The sequence below is a fragment of the Capra hircus genome, chromosome 16 (genome assembly GCF_001704415.2).
Source record: "Capra hircus breed San Clemente chromosome 16, ASM170441v1, whole genome shotgun sequence".
NCBI classification, from domain to species: domain Eukaryota; kingdom Metazoa; phylum Chordata; class Mammalia; order Artiodactyla; family Bovidae; genus Capra; species Capra hircus.
In genome coordinates this window covers 49,333,204-49,354,427 of record NC_030823.1, presented here as the reverse complement: position 1 = coordinate 49,354,427, position 21,224 = coordinate 49,333,204, and the positions used below count along the sequence as shown (strand labels likewise).

The following is a 21,224-nucleotide window of genomic DNA, read 5'->3' as shown; positions in this document are numbered from 1 at the left end:
GTAATGAAAACAGCAAAAGGAAGAAGACGTCAGGTGGACAAGCAGGCAGATCAGCCTGGAGGTCTGAAAGGCTGGAGTAGAGATACAAATTTAAGAATCATCGAAACTCTGAGTAAATAGCATTTAAAACAGACAACAACAGATGGGAAAGGCCATGATCACCTAAGGACAACCCCCAAGAACAGAGAGAAACCTGGACTCAGGATGGAGAAAGACCAGGCCACTGAGGGTATGCAGACCACGTTGGTCACCGGCCAGAGAGGAACCTCTGAAGGCAATCAAGAAGGACAAACAAGACAGCAGGAGGAGAACCAGGAACCAAGAGAAGACTGTGATGGGCAGAACATGATGAAAACAGAACATGCCCATTTCAGGGCTCTTTCCTCACTGTGCAGGGGGCGTGGCACACACGGAGAATGGAACAGAGCTGGGCAGGGACTCTCCAGGGTCTCCATCCTCTGAGACCATCCTGGACTGAAAAGCCCAGCTCTGTTCCTGAACTTCGGTTCCATGAGACACCCAGAATCCTGATAAGACATTTATCTTTCCTACCTAAGTTCTCTCTATTGGTTTCTTCAATCTGCAACTAAAATTCTCTTTATAAGCTCAGCCATGAAAGGAAGGGAAAGACGTGGGCCACTGGGAACCAGGAAGGCAAGGGGAACAGGCCTGGGAGGAAGCTCCAGGTAACTGAAGCGGGTTGAAGAGAGGCCCTCAAATATTCTTGTCCACCTGAAACCTACGAAAGTGACTTATTTGAGAAAAAAAAGGTCTTTGCAGGTATAATTAGTTTTAACTCACAATGAGGTCACATTGGATTAGTCCCTCATCCAATGACTGGTGTTCTTACAAGAGCAGAGAGAGATTGAGAGAGAAGGCCATGTGAAAGAGGCAGAAACTGGATCGCCAACAACCACCCAAAGCCAGAAAGAGGCATCCAAGGGAGCTGTCCTGCCAACACCTGGATTTCAGACTTCCAGCCTTTTAAACTCTGAGAGAACACATTTCTGCTGGCTTAGCCCCTCAGTCTGTGGTAATGTTAATGTAGCCCCAGGAAACTAACATTTCAGAGCCAAACAGAAGAACCCCTGAAAACCTTACGTGAGACAGCATCCACAAAGACAGAAATAGAGAGCAGAGGTCAGCTTGGAGAAGTGCGTGAGCAGAGGAAGGCAAACGAGGCAGAGGTCACGGGCGGGGGTGGAGAGGAAGCGGACGCGCCAGTGCTCGCACCACACTGGGCCCAGGGTGAGCTCCATGTGCACCACCTCAGTTCATCCTCACCACCATCCTGGAGACAGGCAAATCGGGAGATGAACTAAGTAACCTGCTTACGGCCTTGAAGCTCAGACCGCAGAGCCAGGATGCCCAATTCGTGAGCACAGGGAAGCCAGGAAGGAAGCAACACCATCAACAGCTGTGCAGTTAATAGTCATGTCCTCAAAGATGACCTTCAGAAATACACGTAATATGCTAACAAAACAGCAGAATTTAAAAATCTAAGTATATAGTGTGACCTCCAATCTGGGGAGGTATCTCTGGACACATGTGCACGAGCAATACAAAAGACTAAAGGGAAATACAACAATATTACAAGGTATTTCTAGATAGGTCAATGATTGATTTTCCCCTCATTTTTATAATCCTAATTTTGTATAATAAACAATTAAACATTTTTATTATTAACATACAAAATTTAAAGATAAAAACTGGGTACAATAAAATGGACTTGCTGAAAGGACATTTTTATAAAAATAACAATGCTGGTGGCTTAGGGGGAACAGGAACAGGCCCTCGAAGGAGGAGGACAGGAGGGACGGAGGAATTGAGGTGGTGGAGACAGACTGCCTGTCCAGGGAGTTTAATTTTAAATAGAGGGAAAAAAAGGAGAATAGTGGCTGAAGACAAGACACCAAGATTAACTGGGAGATTGAGTTATATAAGACTTATTAGTCACATTTGAAGGTAGAACAGAAAGAGCCTCTGAAGAAGAAACTAAAGATAAAAGTGTAGGTGAGCACGTCCTCAAGTGGAAGAACTTTCCCTTTAATAAATCTATGAAGGAGGCAGAGGCAGACACAGAAGTCCTAAGAGGTGGGAGACTGGAGAGGCATGCACGCTAGATGGTCCACGGTGTAACAGGTAAGAGCTCTGGAGGCAAATAACTGACATTCAGTTATTTGGGTTCAGCAGATTCCTAGCTGTGACTCTGGCCAATTACCTAATTTCCCCAACAGGTTTAGCCATCTGTGGAAAGGGTCTACTCACAGGACCAGGCTCAGAACTGATGAGTGGATCAGAGTGCAATATCATCAAGGTCTTAGCATGGCATCTAGCTAACAGAGGAGGTGCTTAACAAGCATGAGCTAACAGCACTGGTCATCTGCAAAATGCAAGTTCATCTACTGCCAAGGGAACTGCAGGTGGAGGACGGAAGGGCCATGGTTTGAAGTACTTTATTTCAACAGGGTTATCTTCAACCACCTCTTCCAACACATTTTATATATAGGAACATCTACGGCCAATGGGGAGTAACTTCAATTTCCCAAGCCTTCATTTCAGTTCCTAGCTCAGTCCTGTCTCAGGGCTTCTCCCTTTGTCCAGATATCTGCCTGGCTCATCCCCTAACCTCCTCCTGCACTCGACCTCAAACGTTTCCACCATCCTTTTCTTTTTTAAAACAATATTTATTTATTTGGCTGCACTGGGTCTTGGTTGTGGCATGCAGGATCTAATTCCCTGACCAGAGATTGTACTGAGGGCCCCTGCTATGGGACCCCGCAGTCTTAGCCACTGGACCACCAGAGAAGTCCCGCTGCTGCTGCTGCTGCTGAGTCGCTTCAGTCGCATCCGACTCTGTGTGACCCCAGAGACGGCAGCCCACCAGGCTCCCCCGACCCTGGGATCCTCCAGGCAAGAACACTGGAGTGGGTTGCCATTTCCTTCTCCAATGCGTGAAAGTGAGAAGTGAAAGGGAAGTCACCCAGTCCTGTCTGACTCTTAGCGACCCCATGGACTGCAGCCCACCAGGCTCCTCCATCCATGGGATTTTCCAGGCAAGAGTACTGGAGTGGGGTGCCATTGCCTTCTCCAAGAGAAGCCCCTCTACCACCTTTTAAAATGAAATCCCAGCCATCTCTGAAGCCCTGCCCTAATTTCTTTTCAGCACCTTTTCCTTTTGCTGCTCACCAGTGCCATCAAACAGATACTTCCCTCGTGGTCCAGTGGTTAAGACTGCGCTTCCACTGCAGAAGGCAAAGGTTCAGTCCATGGTCAGAGAACAAAGATCCCACATGCCACACAGCACAGTCAGAAAAGAAAACAGTAAAATTAATCCCCTTCCTTTAGAGCCTCCCCCTACCCCACTGCCACTCATTGGCCCTGGGAAGTCCTGACCACTGAACCCTCGATGACTTCTCATTCCCAGCCAAACCTGGTTCTCTGATACTTCCCTCCCCCATTCTCGGAGATGCTCACAGAACTGACACTGCTATGATGTGCTTCCAACTCTTTCCACTCCTCTGAGCAGCTTTTCCTCTGCTCATCCTGCTACACCCAAGCTGCACCCATTGGTCTTCAACCTTTAGACAATCTCCAGGTGGTTCTTCTCCCCGGGAAAAGGCACAACCCTTCACTTGTAAGGATACATCAGGCCAGGGTGCCTTCTCCAGAGAAGGGCCTCACTGGTTCCCGTAGGCACCTGGCCAAGGCCCTCAAGCGGTCCTGGAGGGTAAGCACTGCACTCCTCTCTCCCATCATGCTGCTTGGAGGCTGAGGCTCAGGCTCCCTGTATGTTCTTCATTACTGAGGACCCCAGGGGCTCTTGTTTACATAGGTTATATCTACGGGTATTTACTATATTAGAAACTAAAGCAGAGACTTTCTAAGAACGTTCAATAAGCATACTGACTGTTACCATAAACAGTATTTTTACAAAATATAACCAGAAAAATAACTTGGAGAGAAGAGTAACAACATTGTACATACCAGCAGAGCTGTTCAGTGTCTGCCTGGTGGGAGCAGAGGGGATGGGGCGGGGAGGGAGCGGGTCAATCTGGGGCCAAACTTTGTCCAGTTGAAGGTGACGAATATTCTCACACAAATACATAGTAGAAAAAGGGAGTGATTTAACAGCCTTTTCAAATAGATGTCAACAGTCTTTGATACTACATCAAAACTTGACAAGTGCTAACTTTCTTAAAGTTCTGATGCGGAACCTGAAACCCTGTCAGTTAACTGTTTACACTGTTACATCAAACACCAGGGGCCTCACTCCACTCTGATGCTTTGAATGGATCTTTTACCTATGCCTGAGTTCCCAGCATCAAGCACGGGCCATTGGAAAACATCACCTCCCTGAGTTAAGTAGATCTTCCCAACGTTGACACATTTTATTATATAACATTAAAAAAGAAACATTCCCTTAACATCTCCACCTATCTTGAAAGAAAAGTACCAGGAAGCTGTCAAGCTCATGGTAGCAGAATTAAGTTTTCCAAAATTCAAATTTCCATCTGAAAGCTCAAATTTTATCACTGCCAACAATAATGTCAGTTATTTTCCTTGAAGTATCTTGTTCACTTCATTCGTTTTTAAGAAAATATCTGCCATGTTCCCCTGTCTAAACAGTCATCATTTTCTGTCGGCTGTTCTTTCAACTCAAGTAATGGCATAGCTGCTGTCCAGACTCTCATACGTTAAGATGCTACATAAGAATTAGTGCTTTATGCTGACTTCCCATTTTGTCACACAGACCAGTAAAAAGATGAGTACTCAGGTTGCAGTTTAATAAAATTGATTTTTATTGCTTCATCAAAGACATTAAATTGGATTTTTTTTAACGACAAGTTCACAGCGGTGAAGAATATTATGACTACAATAACCACCAAGAACTTCCAGATGTACAAGCTATATTTAGAAAAGGCAGAGGAACCAGAGGTCAAATTGCCAACATCCGCTGGATCCTAGAAACAGCTAGAGAATTCCAGAAAAACATCTACTTATGCTTCATTGACTACATTAAAGCCTTTGACCGTAGATCATAATAAAGTCTGGAACATTCTTCAAGAGATGGGAGTATCAGACCACCTTACCTACCTGCTATGAAACCTATATGCACGTCAAGAAGCAACAGTTAGAACCAGACATGTAACAATGGACTGGTTTAAAATTGGGGAATGAGGAGGTCAAGACTGTGAATTGTCACCCTGCTTATTTAACCTATATGCATAGTACATCATGTGAAATGTCGGGCTAGATGAAGCACAAGCTGGAATCTCAACATACCTGGGAGAAATATCAATAACCTCAGATAAGCAGATGACACCACCCTTACAGCATAAATCGAAGAGGAACTAAAAAGCTCCTGTGAAAGTGAAAGAGGAGAGTGAAAAAGCTGGCTTAAAGCTCAACATTAGAAAAATGAAGATCATGGCATCCAGTCCCATCACTTCACGGCAAGTAGATGGAGAAAAAATGGAAACTGACAGACTATTTTCTTGGGCTCCAAAATCACTGTGGACAGTGACTGCAGCCATGAAATTAAAGGATGCTTGCTCCTTGGAAAAAAGTAATGACAAACCTAGACAGCATATTCAAAAGCAGAGCCATCACTTTGCCTACAAAGGTCCGTATAGCCAAAGCTATGATTTTTTCCAGTAGTCATGTATGGATGTGAGAGCTGGACAATAAAAAAGGCTGAGCACTGAAGAATTGATGCCTTTGAACTGTGGTGCTAGAGAAGACTCTTGAGAGTCCCTTGGACAGCAAGGAGATCAAACCAGTCCATCCTAAAGGAAATCAATCCTGAATATTCATTGGAAGGACTGATGCTAAAGCTGAAGCTTCAATATTTTGGCCACCAGATCTGAAGAGCCGACTCATTGGAAAAGACCCTGATGCTGGGAAAGATTGAAGGCAGGAGGAAAAGAGAACGACAGAGGATCAGATGGTTGGATGGCATCATTGACTCAATGGACATGACTTTGAGCAAATTCAGGAAGATGGTGATGGCCAGGGAAGCCTGGCACGCTGCAGTCCATGGGGTCGCAAAGAGTTGAACAAAACTGAGCAACTGAACAACAACAAAAACCACTGTAAATGGCTTGGTACCACAGCCCTGATTTGTGCTGCAGAACCAGCAGTGTCAACCACCACTGCTTTTGTACCATCAGTGGGAATGTCAACACAGTGAAAGTCAAATGACATCTTAGTATGATCCTGACAGTGAAAGTGTTAGTTGCTCAGTCCTGTTCAACTCTTCGTGACCCCATGGACTGTAGCGCTCCAGGCTCTTCTGTCCATGGGATTCTCCAGGCAAGAATACTGGAGTGGGTTGCCATTTCCTTCTCCAGGGGATCTTTCTGACTCAGGGATTGAACCTGGGTCTCCCACACTGCAGGCAGATTCTTTACTGTCTGAGCCACTAGGGAAGCTCAGATCATGACACTATCTTGGACCTAATGAGTCCGAGTCCACAGATGGTACTCCTCAGACCCCTCACTTTAAGTAATGATGACACCCAAGACTTCAACCACCATCTAAATACTAACAATTCATTCAGACCACTCCTCCAGGGCTCCACATTCACAAGTAACAAAAGTCAATAGTTCGACAAACACTTCAGGGTTTCAGAGAATGGTAATACTGCAGTTGAACCAAAGTGCCTGTCTTCATGGAGCTTAGAACTAGTGGGCAGATCAACAGATTAGGGGGACAGAGCAAGGGAAAACAGAGATTAATGGGAGTGAAGAATGGCCTCTAAGGAGGGGATACGGGTACAAACACCTTAATGAAGGGAGTGGAGAGTACCAACAAACCTCCAGAAGAGCTCTGCAAAGAGGAGTAGAAAGAATAAGAGCTGGTGTGTTCTGATGCAGAATATGGGAAAGTCTCCTGGGGTCCTCAAAACCTAGGTGCAAAGTTCAGTGTATCTTCTCAGCAAACCACTGCTCATTTCAGTAAATGCAAGACGGCCACCCAGATATCCAGGACAGAAACCTGTACTCACTCATTCCCTTCTGACCTTCCACTAAGTCATCAAGGCATCTCAGTCACCAGCTACCAGCTTTTCAACCCTGACCCAGACCCTCTTCCTTTCTATAGTATCCCATCTGAAATCTGACCTGTCTTCCTCCTTCCTCTGAGCATGCTCCAAGTTCAAGTACCAAGTGACTCATTCCTGATCAGGTAAATCGTCTTAAAACCCTTTGAAAGCTTCATAGAGCCCTCAAGGTAAAGGTGCAAATTCTTTACCAAGGCTCTGACCTCTTAGGTGTCCATTTCTCACCACTCTCCAGCCCTGTGGAACTTATGTCCCTGGATGAATCATGTTTTTTCATTCCATAATTTTACTGAGCAGCTATCCTGCAATATGGGCTTCCCTTGTGGCTCAGCTGGTAAAGAATCTGCCTGCAATACAGGAGACCAGGGTTCGATCCCTGGGTTGGGAAGATCCCCTGTAGAAGGAGAAGGCTACCCATTCCAGTACTCTGGCCTGGAGAATTCCATGGACTGTACAGCCCATGGGGTCGCAAAGAGTTGGACATGCCTGAGCAACTTTCACTTCACTTCGTATCTTGCAATACAGGGCTTCCCAGGTGACGCAGTGGTAAAGAACATGTCTGCCAGTGTAGGAGATGCAACAGATGTGGGTTTGATCCCTGTGTTGGAAAGATCCCCTAGAGAAGGAAATGACAACCTACTCCAGTATTCTTGCCTCAAAAATCCCATGGACAGTAGAGCCTGGCAGGCTCTTGGGGTCCAAAGAGCCAGACATGACTTAGTGATTAAACAACATCTTGCACTACATGGTTCTAGGTGCTGGAGGCAGTGAGTGAAGGAGGCCAACTGGGTGCATGAAAAACACGGTCCATCTCCTCACCCTAGAACACTCTTTCCTTCCCCTTCACGCAGCAGGCAGGCTCCAACTGGAGAATCCATCCAGTCTCAATATTTTCCAGCAGACCTGCAAGATGGTGGCAGCCCTGCTGCTGCTCCAGCCCCTCGCCTACCTGCCTGCCCCCTGGGAGCTGTCAGCTATGGCTTGGCATTCACACGGGACTGCAGTTGATTCTTATGAAAATCCCTGAAACCTGGGGTCCCCTGGCAAGACATCTAAAAATGTTGGAACCGGATGGGTGGGGCTCCAGCGTGTAGTGATGAAATGAAAATACAGATTAAAGCGGGTGAAAAGAGAAAGATAGTGAACACCAGGTTTAAAATATTTGGCTGTGGTTCTGCCACTCCCAGCAGCTGGTCAGCCCCTGAATGAGTGAAGGGGAAGATGGTGGAGGAAGCCTCGACCATGAAGAACACAGATACCGCCAAGGAACTCTGCCTTCTGCCTGTGAAACTGTACTACTCCACACTGGCTAGAGAGGTCATCAAGGCTGCTCTGGCTGACTACGAACTCAAACAAGAAAGAAGAGGACAAGAAGAAATAAGCCCTTGGGGAAGCCTCCTGCAGGTCACATGGGGTGCTCCCCACTCCCACTCTGCAGTCCCTTGCACGTAGGTGTTCAGAAGCCCTAGTACTGAAACCAGAGATGCGGGGCCTGGACAGCACCTTATGTTCACGCTGACTCTAGTGCAAGAGACACAGTGAGCTTCAAGTCTGCACAGTCATGAAGCGCACAACCATCTAGTGTTCCTGAATCCATTTGGGGGAAGACTACCAGTAGAATGCTTTGGTAAGACTATTTGATAAAACTGAGCAAATATATAACACAGGGCTGAATATACGTAATAAATCAAGAAATATAAGACTTTCCCCAAAACAAACATTCTCCCTAGAAAGCCATCGCTAAACTCTTAAGTAAGTTAGGTGCCCCTGTGATCCATCTCTGTTTTTCACTTTGTAACATAAAGCCCTGGGCCACGCCCATTCTACAACAATTTACACTCAGTAAGGAGCAGTGAAGGTGCTGAATAAAACACAAATTTCAAGTTATGGTACTTTTGAGAACACAGAAAAATATTTCATTGCCACTAGTTGACAAATTAAGGGATACCAAATAATTTGGCATCATAAACGGAGGGGGGGAGTGAGAGCTTTAAAAATAATCGTTTTACCAATTTCAAAATAAATTATATGATCAAAATTACCCTTTAAAGGTAAAAGAAAGCCTTTTGAACAAAACGAAACCACACAAAGCTATTCATATGATGCACAGAGAACCAGTGGTGGCCAGAAAGAGGCAAGGGGCAAAATAAGTGAAGGGGATTAAGAGGTACAAAGAGGTTATGTAATAAACAAGCTGCAGGGGCATAATACACAGAGTAAGAAATACGGTCAATACGGGAATTCCCTGGTAGTCCCATGGTTAAGATTCCAAGAGGCGGGGGTCAGGAAATTAATATTCCACCTGCTGAGCCATGCCCGTGGCCAAAAAAAAAAAAACTGTTACAAAGCAAGGTCAACAGCAACTAAAATGGTGCTCCCAGCACAGAGAACTGCCAGTCAAGCAGTGCTCCAAGTGCTGCACTGCACTCCTTACGACCACCCTAGAAAGGAGGGCTTGTGTGCCTGCTTCACACACAAGGACACAGGTACATGCAAGTCAAAATCAAATCCAAACCAGCAAGTTACAGAGCTGAGTTCTAACTCAGACAGTCTCAGTCCTTTGAGAAATGAGTGCATTTCCTTCTGTCCCTGAAATTCAGGTATCTTAAAGTTCCTATAACAATTTCTTTTGGAAACCTATTGTAGAAACTTTAATACTCCCATGTCTAGTTAGAAATGTTCCGAATTTTTAAAAATATTTATTTGGCTGTGCCAGGTGTTAGTTGCGGCAGAGAGGATCTTTACTTGCAGTATGTGAACTGCTAGTTGTGGCAAATGGAATCTAGGTCCCTGACCACAGATGGCCCTGCATTGGGAGCATGGAGTTTTAGCCAGTGGACCACCAGGGAAGGCCCCAGATTTTTTTAAAGCTTTACCAACACTTGGACAGGTAGTCAAGAGAATCTGTAATCTGCATCGGGAATATATTTTACAGTTGCCACAGGACTGAGTCAGAAGACAGACAAGCACAGACGTAACAACCCACAAGTAAACAAGAATATATTCGACCAAATCCCTTAGTATTCTAGTCCAGAGAGGTTAAAGAACAGCTGTGCCCCCTTGATAAAATACAGTATTAAGCTTGGAGCAGGAATTCCCTGGCAGTTCAGTGGATGGGACTCCTGGGCCCGGGTTCAATCCCTAGCCAGGGAACTAAGACCCTGCAAGCCACAAGGTGGCCAAAAAACAAAGGGGTATCCCGCGGACAGCTGATTATTAAATTGTTAACTTTTATCAATGGCAATATGGATTCAACTGGATAATCTCTTTAAATTATTATTTTAGATAATCTTAACTTGGTCTTTTTAATCAGTGAGTTTTTAGAAATAGTTTTTTCCCCAGAATTTTTACTTATTCAAATAAGGGAATCCTCAAGTTTCTAAAAGAAAGAAAAGAAAGCAACATTGCTCTATGAAACAGGAAGCTTTTCTATCATTGGTAGTGAGCAGTAATTTCCATCGATAACTGCGGCACCTAACGACAGACACTGCCAAAAGAACAAGGGGGCTAAAAGGTTTTAAATGCTATTAGCATTCTTCTAATCCACTGACCAATCCAAGTGTCTACAGAATTGCCTGTATTTCTGAAATGAGAGTTTAAGTCTGGAACAAAACCCGCAGCTCTAAAAAGAAGTGGGACTCCATTCTCTTCCTGAAGAGTCAATGTGCTGTTGCATTACTCAATACACAGCCACTCTCTCCATGTATATTTGGACCTATTTGGACCGTGTCTTCTTCCCAGTAATGTTACACAATCAGTTTTGTAAATTACTTCTCTGATATCAGTTTCAATTTCAATTTCTTTTTACCCCCTCATTCTATGTTTACTACACCACTCACTCAACTGAACTGCCTGCCTCATAAATTCTCAAACCACTCTTATCTACAAATCCAAACCTGAGATCAGAATACACACCAATATTAAAAAATTCAGAGTCTGACTCTTTGTGACCCCATGAACTGTAGTCCACCAGGCTCCTCTATCCATGGAATTCTCCAGGCAAGAATACTCAGGTGGGTTGCCATCTCCTTCTCCAGGAGATCTTCCTGACCCAGGGAAGCATGGAGACCCAGGTCTCCCACACGGCAGGCAGACTCTACTGACTGACCCACCAGGGAAGCCTAAAAAATTCTAAAATTTGTCTGTTCAATGCTTTATTAGACTCATGCTAAATAAATAAGGCTTTTAAAATAATATGGCATGCCATATGGTCAAGCCCAGATAATAAAATTGAGAATATCTATTACCAATCCACTAATGCTAAAAGCCAAAGTCTGTAGACAGTAAGAACTTAATCCCATTTAGAAACCAACATGAGCCAAATCTTCTGGGCACAGAAAAAAAGCAATCTAATGAAGACACTACAATAAATGCCGATACTGCATGTCAACATTATTCATTAAGGTGCTCGCTAAAAAGAGAACTGATGGTAGGCAAGTCTACATAAAGACCCCTCTCAAAGGTATTTTTAGAAATACAACTTTTCCAATCAAGCTAAAGGATAAAAGACAGAACATTTTAGCAAAATAAAAGGTAACAGAACAAAACTTTGAGAAATAAATGAACTCCTCATAGAATCAGTGCACTCCTCATGTGATCAATATAAGACCTAGGTGATCCAAGCTTTGAAATCAAAGTCGCTAAGCATGAAAAAGTCTTGACAATCTTTCAAATCTCTTCTGAGATTAAAATGAAATCTGAGGAAATTTACTTGAACTCCTCCCAAAACAGAAGTAACTCAAGACATCAAAGAGAAATCCTTATTAAGGTCTCACTAAAGAGGACATTCCTCTTAGTACTTGCCAGATAATATAAATATAGCTCTGTCGTAAACTCAGGTAACATACAAGCAGAATGGTTCCTACCTGGCGGGTGTTTTCATTTAATAAAGTGTCACTTCTGAAGCAAAACTGAACCAGAGTTGAATGATATTCTCTATTACCATACTCTTGCTCCATTTCTGCAGAAGAGAGGCAGGCCTAACACGCGCCCCCAAGCAGGAGAATTGGGAATGAGCCGCAGGCACAACCATAAAACTTTACTTTCCTCAACTCACACCTTCTCAAGAAAAACTTGTAGCAATCACAATGCCTGTGAAACCAGAGGCTTGGTGTGACAGAGGGAGTGAGTCCCTGGAGGAGAAAGGCCCTGCAGTCCCCTGGACAGCCTCAGAGCAGCTGGAAATCTTCCCCAACAGGATCCTGCCAGGGCAGCCTCTGACCCTTCCAGTTGCACTCCATTTCTGACAGCTCTGTCAGAAAGTTCAATCCGGCCAAAAGCTCCCGCCCTGTTCTGCAGTCTGGAGGTTCTCAGACCTGTTTCCATGTTGGTGGCAAGCAGCCCTGTCCCCAGCCACACACCCATATTTGTAAGGAAGCAAAAAAGGAACTGACTGTTCGCTTTCTTTTTGCAATGTGTACCTTCCGGAAGAAATCCAGAACAGACCCTATCTATCTTACTAGGACTCAAACTGAAACCTTCCTTTGAAACAAGAACCCTGCTCCAAACCAAAAAAGACTACAGCCTCAAATTAGAAAACGAGAACTCAGGTAGAAATCTTAACTGCTAACAATGGTCTTCAGACCTTATCTAGGGTATGGGGTTGAAGGAACTTCTCATAAAGCTAATACTTCCATTTATTTGCTTATCATGAAAAATAGCTATGTATTTTTCCTAATAATCTCGTAGGCAACCGCTTAATCATTAAATATTACTTGAGATCACTGTGTTAAACACGTAGCAACATGGAAGTACAAAAAAACAAGGAAAAGGCCTCTAACCTAAACCAAAACTACAGATGAAAATATATACATCGTGTATGCATAAACTCAGTAACGTACTCTTTAACTGTAAATGTCCACCAACTTCCTTTGCCCAAATAAACACCCTTGTTTCCCCAAATAAATACATTCCTGTTTCCTTCAGGCCGTGAGTCTCCCAATCCTAACTCAAAAGGGTCCATGAAAAAGACACTAAGCACACAAAGCTCCCGCTACTCAGGTATGCTAACTCGGTAATTTAAAGGACACTAGAAACGGGTGGACACCACTGGAGTCAAATAGCAACTCGCAAGGCAAAAAACAGGGTTTTCAAAGTCCGATGGCTCAGCGACCCCCGGGTGGAATCTTCAGCGCTCCCCACCCCTCTGGGGTCGAGGGGGACCCCGGGCGGCGCCCCCGGGCGGCGCCCCCGGAGCCCCGCGGCGCGGGCGGCGGCTGACAAAGGCCGCGCGGCGGACGCGCCATCTTGCCGGGCCGCCGAGGGCCATTCATTCGGCGCGGGGCGCGGGGGCCCGGCCGCCGCCCGCAGGCTGCACGCCGGCATCGGGGCTTCGGGCGGCCCCGCTCGGGCCGGGCGGCGACTGTGGGACCGGGGCTCGCGTTCGCTGGGCGCTTTGTCCGCCCCGCGCGCCCTAGGCGCCGCTTCCTCATTTCTCCGCCGCGGCGACGCCGGCCTCTCCTCCAGCCTCCGAAAGGCCGCTTTTCTCGCAGCCCGTCCTCCCGTAACCAAGGATGGCGCCCACCGCCCAGCGCGGGACAGGCCTGCCGCCGCCTTTGTTCTCGGACCATTCGGCGCCCCTCCTCCGGGCCACCTCCCAGGCGCCGGCCGAGGGGCGCCGGCCCCAGACCCCCAAACCACTGAGTCTCCAGCCCCGCCCCCACCGCGGACCTCAGGACCCGGACCGCAAGCCTGCACCCAGGACCCCAGACCAGAGGCCCGGACCTGGACTCCAGACGCCGGCGCCCCAACTCCCAGCCCGGAGCCCAGGACCTCAGCCCCAGGCCCCGCCGAAGCCCGCGGGGTCCCCGCCGCCCCCGCCCCGAGGACCCCACCCGGGCGGGGCAGGAAGACTCGGCCAGGCAGCCGGGTGGGGGCGGGGAGGGTGGGGGCGGGGCGGCCCTGGCGGGCGGGCGACCGGGGGGCGATGGGGAGGGCTGGTGGTTGGGGAGACGGTCAGGGCTAGGGGGTCTGGGACGGGGGTCGCTTTTGGGGCTGGGGCCGTGGCGCTCACCTCGACGCCGCGTCCCGCCTGCCGCGCCCGCTCCCCGCCGCCTCAGCCGCCGCTCCGGGAGGTGGTCGCGCTCCGGCCGCTCCGCGGGCGCTGCGGGCAGGTGCGCCGGCGAAGCTCGGTCCGGTCGGTCCCGCGGCGGCTGCTCCACTCCTGCGCCCGCTCCCGCTCCCGCTCCCGCCGCCGCCGCCGCCTCCGTCCGCCCCTCAGACGCCTCCAGCCATCGGGATGGGCGCGGCGGCCCCTGCCCGCAGCCTCGGGAAACCCCACGGTCGCGTCACCGCGCACGCCGCGCGCGCACGCCCCGCTCGGCTGAGTCCCCGGCGCGCGCGCGCGCGCTCCTTCCCTGCGCCAGCCCCACGCGCTCGTGCGCGAGCCGCTTAAAGGGGTAGCGCTGTATCCTCGCGGACCCTCCCTGGTAACCTCCAAGTCAGAGCCGCCTCTCCCCCTGCCAGGCTCCGCTCCCCAGGGGCCGGAGCGCGGGGCACTGCGTAGGGTGGTCTGCCTGCTGCCGACTCGCTAGGCTCCCAGCCAGGTGGACTTAGATAAAGGACGCAGGACGGGAGCCTGCCACCGCATCCGGCGCTCAGCATCTGAACTCCTTTCCCGGTACACGCGCACGTAAAGCCCCGGGCGCTCCACATCTGCATTGTGCACCCCGCATACACATGAGCATACATACTCCCAGCCCATGCTGACCCACACCCACGCTGTGTCGGCCTCAGGGACGCCTGGCTTCAGCCTGCCTGCGGAGTGGACCTCCTGCAGCCCAGGGTCAGGGCTGTCCTCAGAGGTGCCCGTGGGGCTCCAGTGAGCTGGGCAGGTGCAGGTAGTGTGGCTTCGGTAGTCAAGGTTCTGTCTGGAATGGCCACCTGAGCATGGAGGTGTGACCACGAGAACGAGAATGACTGACAGTAGGGACAGACAGTCTGCCCCTGCAAATGCGGGCGGCCGAGTTTGCCAGAGAACTGAGAATCAAAGACCCCCTAGTGGGGGATGGGGAAGGAGGTCAGCTGTGAGCAGCCAGCAGTCTCTGGTGTCCTCAGACCCCTCCTGGATGTTTATGACTGGGGCTCTTAGCCCACCAGCTTCCACCTTTCCATCTGACCTCTGCCTCCCCAATTCCAACAACGTCCTTCACTGCAAGAGCCTGGGGTCCCCACCCTAATCACCTCCTTGCAACCACATCAGCTCCCTGCCTGTAGCCCTCCCTGTGCTGCCCTCTCCTCCCCCTGGCCTGCACAGCAGAAGAACACCCAAGCAATGCAGTTGGCCCTATAAACCTCAAGGTGCCCTGTAGACCCTCCCTCCCCAGGCTCTTTCACAACTGCAGCAGATGGTTTCCTTTTGTGTGTGAGCCTGTCTGTCTGTGGTGGCCCTGGACCCCAGCTTGGAGCCCATGCCTTCCCACCCACTCTGGGGCTGTGTCCCTTTTCGTCTCCCCCTCTCCACACACACACACACTGATTCATCCTATAAGCACACAGACATGTCTCTACTTTCCTTGGAGCCCTTCCTCAATTTCTGGCACAAGAAGCTCCAGGCTTGTCTCAGGTCCTCCCTGCCCCAGCCTTGACCTAACCTGTTTTCCAAGGGGCCCTGTTTCCTTCTGGTGGAGCAGGTATTTAGAAGCCTACATTCAAGCATGGGCTGTGCTTGCTGCTCCTGGAGTGCCATTGCTTCTGGTCCCCAACAGCGGACTAAGGAACATGTGCATGTACAAGCATACATGTATATGTACACACACAGACCACCCCCTCACCGGGTAACAAATTTTCCATGCTCACCACCCCCTCGTCTGGGTGCTGACCAAAGCAGAGATGTGCACCCTGCTCAGCTGAACCAGAACTGAACATCAGCAGGATTGCTTCTCTGCTTCAAACCACTGGCAGCTCCTATTGCCCTTCTGTTCCATCCTCCTCACTGCCCAGCATCTGGCTCCTCTCTGCTCCTTAAGCACTCAGTCTCCACATTCCATCCTCTGGCCTTTGGTCCTTGTGGCTCTACCTGCCTGTGAGGGGCTCCCCCATAACCTGAAGTCCCCTAAGCAGAGCAGCTTCTCCCAGCCCGCCCCGACCCCCCAGTGCTACTCTGGCTCCCGTGACCTCATGTGGTTCATGCCCAGGCTGCTTGCTTCTTGCCCTGCTCATCTGCTGAAAACAGGGCTGGACTCCCTTGCCTACTGCTCCACCTGTGTACCAGGGCAGGGGGCACACAGAGGGACCTCCAGAGGTGTTGATGAGTGGGGGAAGGGGTGTGGGCAACATGCTGTATTCCAGGCGAGGGTGACACGACTCAGAGTGAGGATGGGGTGGGGAGTGGGGGAGTGGGGAGAATCAGAATGGAGTGGTCACTGTGTCCAGAACAAGGGCTGGGGAGAGGAGACAGAAGCACTGCCCACTGCTCAAGAGGAGGAGAGGAAAAAAAAAAGTTATTTCCTGTTGGTCCAGTAGCTAGGACTCCACACTCCAAATGCAGGGGCACAGGTTCAATCCCTGGTCAGGGAACTAGATCCCACATGCTGGAACTGGGAGTTTACATGCTTCAGCTGAAGATCTGGCATGCTGCAATAACTAGATAAATATTAAAAATAAAAAGTAAATAGAATTATCAGGTGGCCCAGGATTGGGACTCCGAGCTTTCACTGCTAAGAGCCTAGTCTGATCCCTGGTTAGTGAACTAAGATCCCACATGCCTTGGCAGGTGGGTCCCAAGGCCCCAGACTTGGGATAAGAGAGGGACATCCCGGAGAGTCCAGTGGGGCTCATGCTGTCCCAACCTCTATGCTCACCTAAGTCCAGGGACTGAAAAGTAGAGAGGAGGGGCAGGGAAGGGAGAGGAGGAGGAGAAAGGGGTGGTGGCCGGAGGAGAGGGAGAGCGAGAAGGATGGGAGGGGGGGGAGACAGAGCAGACGGAACTGGGCAGCGAGGTGAGTGGTCTCTACGGAGCCCACTCTGTGCTGCTGTGGGGATGGCAGGAAAACCCCCATCCTGTCAGCCTGGGTCCCTGCATGCCTATCTGAGGGCAGACCCAGGGCTCCCGTGTGGCAGGCCACCATCAGCCTGATCAGGCCCTTCCTCAGGGACATCAAGGCCACAGGGCAAGGCCACGCATCAGGACACCAGGCCAGTGACTGCCCCAGCTGTCTGAAGTTTCGGGGTGCAGCCCTCTTGCCCCTGGATAATCTGTAGGTCTGCAGGGTGTGGCAGGGCCTTCCCTGGAACTTGCCCTTTGGCCAGGGCCTAGAGCCCTGTTTATGTGTTTATGGACCAGATGTGAGGGGCAAAGTTGAGGGGAAGGCAGCAGGGACGGGACGGGGCCACAGGGCCCTCATTCCCAAATTCCCTGCCCGGTCTCGTCTCCATCTGAAGCACACAGGCTTCAGAGCCCCCAGGCAGCAGGGCCCTGTGGCCCTGAAGATACATGCCCTGGGCCTTGATCAGCTCTCAGTGTCCCTGAGACCCTAGGGGTCTACAGGATGCTCTGGGGAACCTGCCCTCCCCGCCCAACCTCCATTCCTGCTGCACTGGCCTCTTGCATTTTGGGGCCCCCACCCAGCCCTTCTCAGTGGGGCATAAACCGGGGCCCCTCTTGGAGAGCTCATGCCCAGCCAGGAGGCCAGGCTTCTCCTGACTTCCTGGAGACACTCCCTCCCTCTCTCTTGATAAGTGGCTTAGAGCCTAGCCTGTGGTCCTGAGTCCACTGCCACACCCGGTCAGCCGTATCCGGCAAGGGCCAGGCCAGCTGGGCCCCAGTGCCTGGCTCAGAGCCCAGCTCCACTAAAACCTGGGGAGCACGAATGCATAATTCAGATGCCCTGGCCCCATCTGCTCTCCAGCAGGAAATGGTCTGACAGGAAAGTAGGTCTTTTAAAATCTGAATTATTCAAACAATCCGTGCACATGACCAGACTGCCCCCAGTGGGGTGGGGGCCCAGCTCCAAGCCTGGCTTTGCAGGTCCAGGGCTGCAGGGGCATCTCCCACTGGGTCTGTCTTGTCCTCCAGTAAGCAAGCTGGGGCCTGACCCTGCCTCCCAGCTCTGGAAGACAGAAGATGAGGACAGGCTGTAGGGGGAGGGGGGTGGAATGTAGGTAATCCAGAAGAAGCCTAATTAGATCCTGCTGGTGTGCAGAGGTGGGGGCTGCTAGCAGAACAGGGTCAGGTGGGAAGGCAGCTCCCGCCCCTCTCTAGCTGAACTCACCGAGGGGAGTGCCCACTGGGTGCCAGGATGGCCTGATGTGGGATGGATCTGCAGAAGGGTGTGCAGAGAGTAGGGGGCAGTTTTATGTGGGGTAGACGGTGGGAAGGGACAGTCAAGCAGACCCAACAACAGACAGACAGGGAGCGAGCTGCATGAGTGCCAAGGCCCCAGGGAAGGGTTGAGGCCGAAGGTGGGCATAGGATGGACCAGGTCATGGGCAGTGCACCCAGAAGGCTGACATGGTGGGCTGATTGCACCTCATCGGCCTTGGGGAAGGGCTGGTCATTGCCCTTTGGCTGCCAGCAGATCTTGGAGCACCCCTGGACCCTTCTCCTGGGCAGTGGAAGCAGAGCCTTCGTCTCCCAGGGCAGGACTTGCCCCTTCTCCTTGTCTCTTGTGACCTGACCTCTGAGCCTGGGACCCTCCTCATCAACTCCCTTTGCTAAAAAACCAGACATCCTTGGTGGGGGGCACCAAAACATGGGGGGCAGTGGGGAATTGGGAAGTGCCGCCTGGAGGGGGGCACCACGGGTGTGGGTGGCTTGCTTTTGGCTGGGCAACTGCATCTCAGAGGCATGCCCCCTTCCAAGTTCTGGAGCAGACACCCTAGGGAAGGCACCAGTGGCCTTCTTGCCACTCCTAGAGGGGGCTGTCCTGGGGGGCTGAGACCCAGGGGCAGTGGAGACCATCAGCTCCAGCAGATGCCCATGCTGCCTTCCCTGGGGAAGTGGAAGAGGAGAGCCCACCCTCCTCCTTGGTTGTCTCCATAGCAGCTGCATCCAGTCAACCTGGCACTGCACTTGTGGGGTTGGAAATCCTGGCCCCACAGATGGCTTTGGGGCCACAGCAAACCTCACAAGGGGCTCTTCAGTATCATTTGTGGAGGGAGTTGTCTTTGGTTGAATACTCAGGAAGCAAGATGCAACCATGAGTGGGGGTATAATCCCCACACATCCCCCCAGAAATGTGTGCACCCACAGGTATGCAAATACACATGGGAGAGTTGGATCAGCCAGGACTCAGGGTAGGAAGAGACAGAAGCTCAAATAGCTTATCTGGAAAGAGGCTCAGACCCTGAGCTTCAAGCTCAGCTAGGCTCAGGGAGGCTCCTGCTGGGCTCCATCTCCGTAGCAGGGCCTCCTGCTTGGAGTGGGGATGTCTGCTGGGGCTGCCTCCCCACCACCCAGCTAAGCAGCCATGTGCTCCAGAGGCTCTGCAATGCCACTGCGTGGACCCCAGAAAGGCCCTGAAAGGCCTCACTCAGATTTCATATGGCCCTGGAGGCAGGGGATGGAGGGCCCCTGGTCTTCTTGGGACAACACGCACACCGAGAAAAAGCGAATGCTGTCACCAGCAGGCAGAGGGCTGGTGGACAGGGGAAAACACAGGGAAAAAAGCAGGGTTTGGGCAACAGCTGAGACACTCATCAACCAAGCCATCGTGGGAGGGTGGGCGGGTTCAAGGCCCACAAGGCCCAGGTTCCGGCTCCTCCTGGCAGAGGCCAGGCAGCCCCAGCCTCTGGCCTGCTCCATCCTGAAACCGGATGCTGGGGGCAGAGCCTGGAGGGACAGGCTGGACAGCTCTCACCTCCCCTGCTCGGCCTCCCCAGCCCCCACACCCCCCGAAGCTATCTCCAGGGCCTCCCTGGCAGGCATCAAGGGTGTGCTCCTGCCGGCCCAGCCCCCAGTCCTGTTTCCTCTCCGGTCTGGGCGGCGCCCTTAGCAGGGAGGCCTCGGATTCTTCTGCACTGGAGCTTCCCCAGCTGCCTGAAGAAGGCTGGGCAGTCACCCGCCCAGCCCTGGACCACAGTTGCCAGAAATGCCTTAGCACACCCTGGGCCAGGATGGGAATTCTGAAACCAGGAGAGAAGAATTCAAACCAGGGGTTGAAGCAGAGACTGTGAGATCCTGAAAGAGCCCCAGGGTTGGAGTGGAGCACACACAGGCCCCGACACCCAAACAGATGAGAGAGGGGAGCCCAGACAGGCACCAGAGAGGTGAGAGGAGAAGGAAGCCTCAGTGTCCAGTGTGGGAGGGTAGGCCACGGGAGCCTATTGGACAGGGAGGCCCGAGCGCGGTGAGGAGGTGTGGTGGCTCAGAGGCAGCCTCTGCCCCAGAGATGCCTTAGGGCTCTGAGCCCCCAGACTCCTTCCGGGCCCCCACCCTTCTTCCCAGCCTGGCAAGCCTCCTGTCCTCAGGTGCCATCTAGAGGCCTGGCCAGGCTCAGAGAGGGGTCCCTGAGGCTGAGAAGCTGGGACAGGCCCCTAGCTAGCCTGGCAGCACATACCCAGGTGGGCCGTCCCTGGCTCTAGCCCAAGCTTGACTGCCCCTAGAGGGGAGCAGCCCGCAGACTGCCTGGCTCCCAGTTCCTGCTGCAGACAGGAGCGCAGGGGGTGGTAGCAGGGGAAACCAGTCTGGGGAAGTGGGAGTCTGCTGTCAGGGCCACCAGGTTCTCCCTGTCTCCAGCTCCCCTCGCCTCCCTCTGCCAGGCCCTGCCTCGGGGAGGGTGCCCAGCTGTTCTGGGATTCCTCTCCCCGCAGGTGGTGCCCTGGGACTCAGCTCCGCCAGCACCCGCCGGTAAACAGCTTGCACCTGCGGCACCAGTTCAAGCCCAAGGGCGCCTGTGACCCCGTACTCCACAGGGCCCTCTCACCCCATCCTGAAGTCACGTGATCCAGAGAAGCCACGCAGGGCCTCTTCCAGCAGGCGGGCAGCCACTGAGCAGAGGGGAAGGGACAGGAAATCCTCAAGGCCACACGGGCCCAGAGCTGCCCTGCCCCCCCAGACCCCATGACCATGGACAGGGCTCCATGCCACATCATGCCACACAACACTGGCCACACCGTGTTACCTGCCATGTCTCATCACTAAGTGCCATACCACATCTGCCAGCCCACCCCAGGACTGACACAGTGGTAGAGCTTTGTGCCCGATGCCTGGCAAGAAGGGCCT

At 51.5% G+C, this 21,224-nt stretch overlaps 1 protein-coding gene across 3 annotated transcripts in view; it reads right to left on the bottom strand.

Annotated features, from left to right (window-relative positions):
- Positions 1 to 14,306, bottom strand: part of GNB1 (G protein subunit beta 1) — a 75,734-nt gene extending 61,428 nt beyond the window's left edge. For 2 of the 3 annotated variants that reach the window (XM_018060496.1, XM_018060493.1), the window contains exon 1: positions 14,076 to 14,306. The gene's annotated coding sequence lies outside the window, so the exon portion shown is untranslated. The remainder of the gene's footprint in view (positions 1 to 14,075) is intronic. The other variant, XM_018060494.1, reaches the window with a different exon arrangement.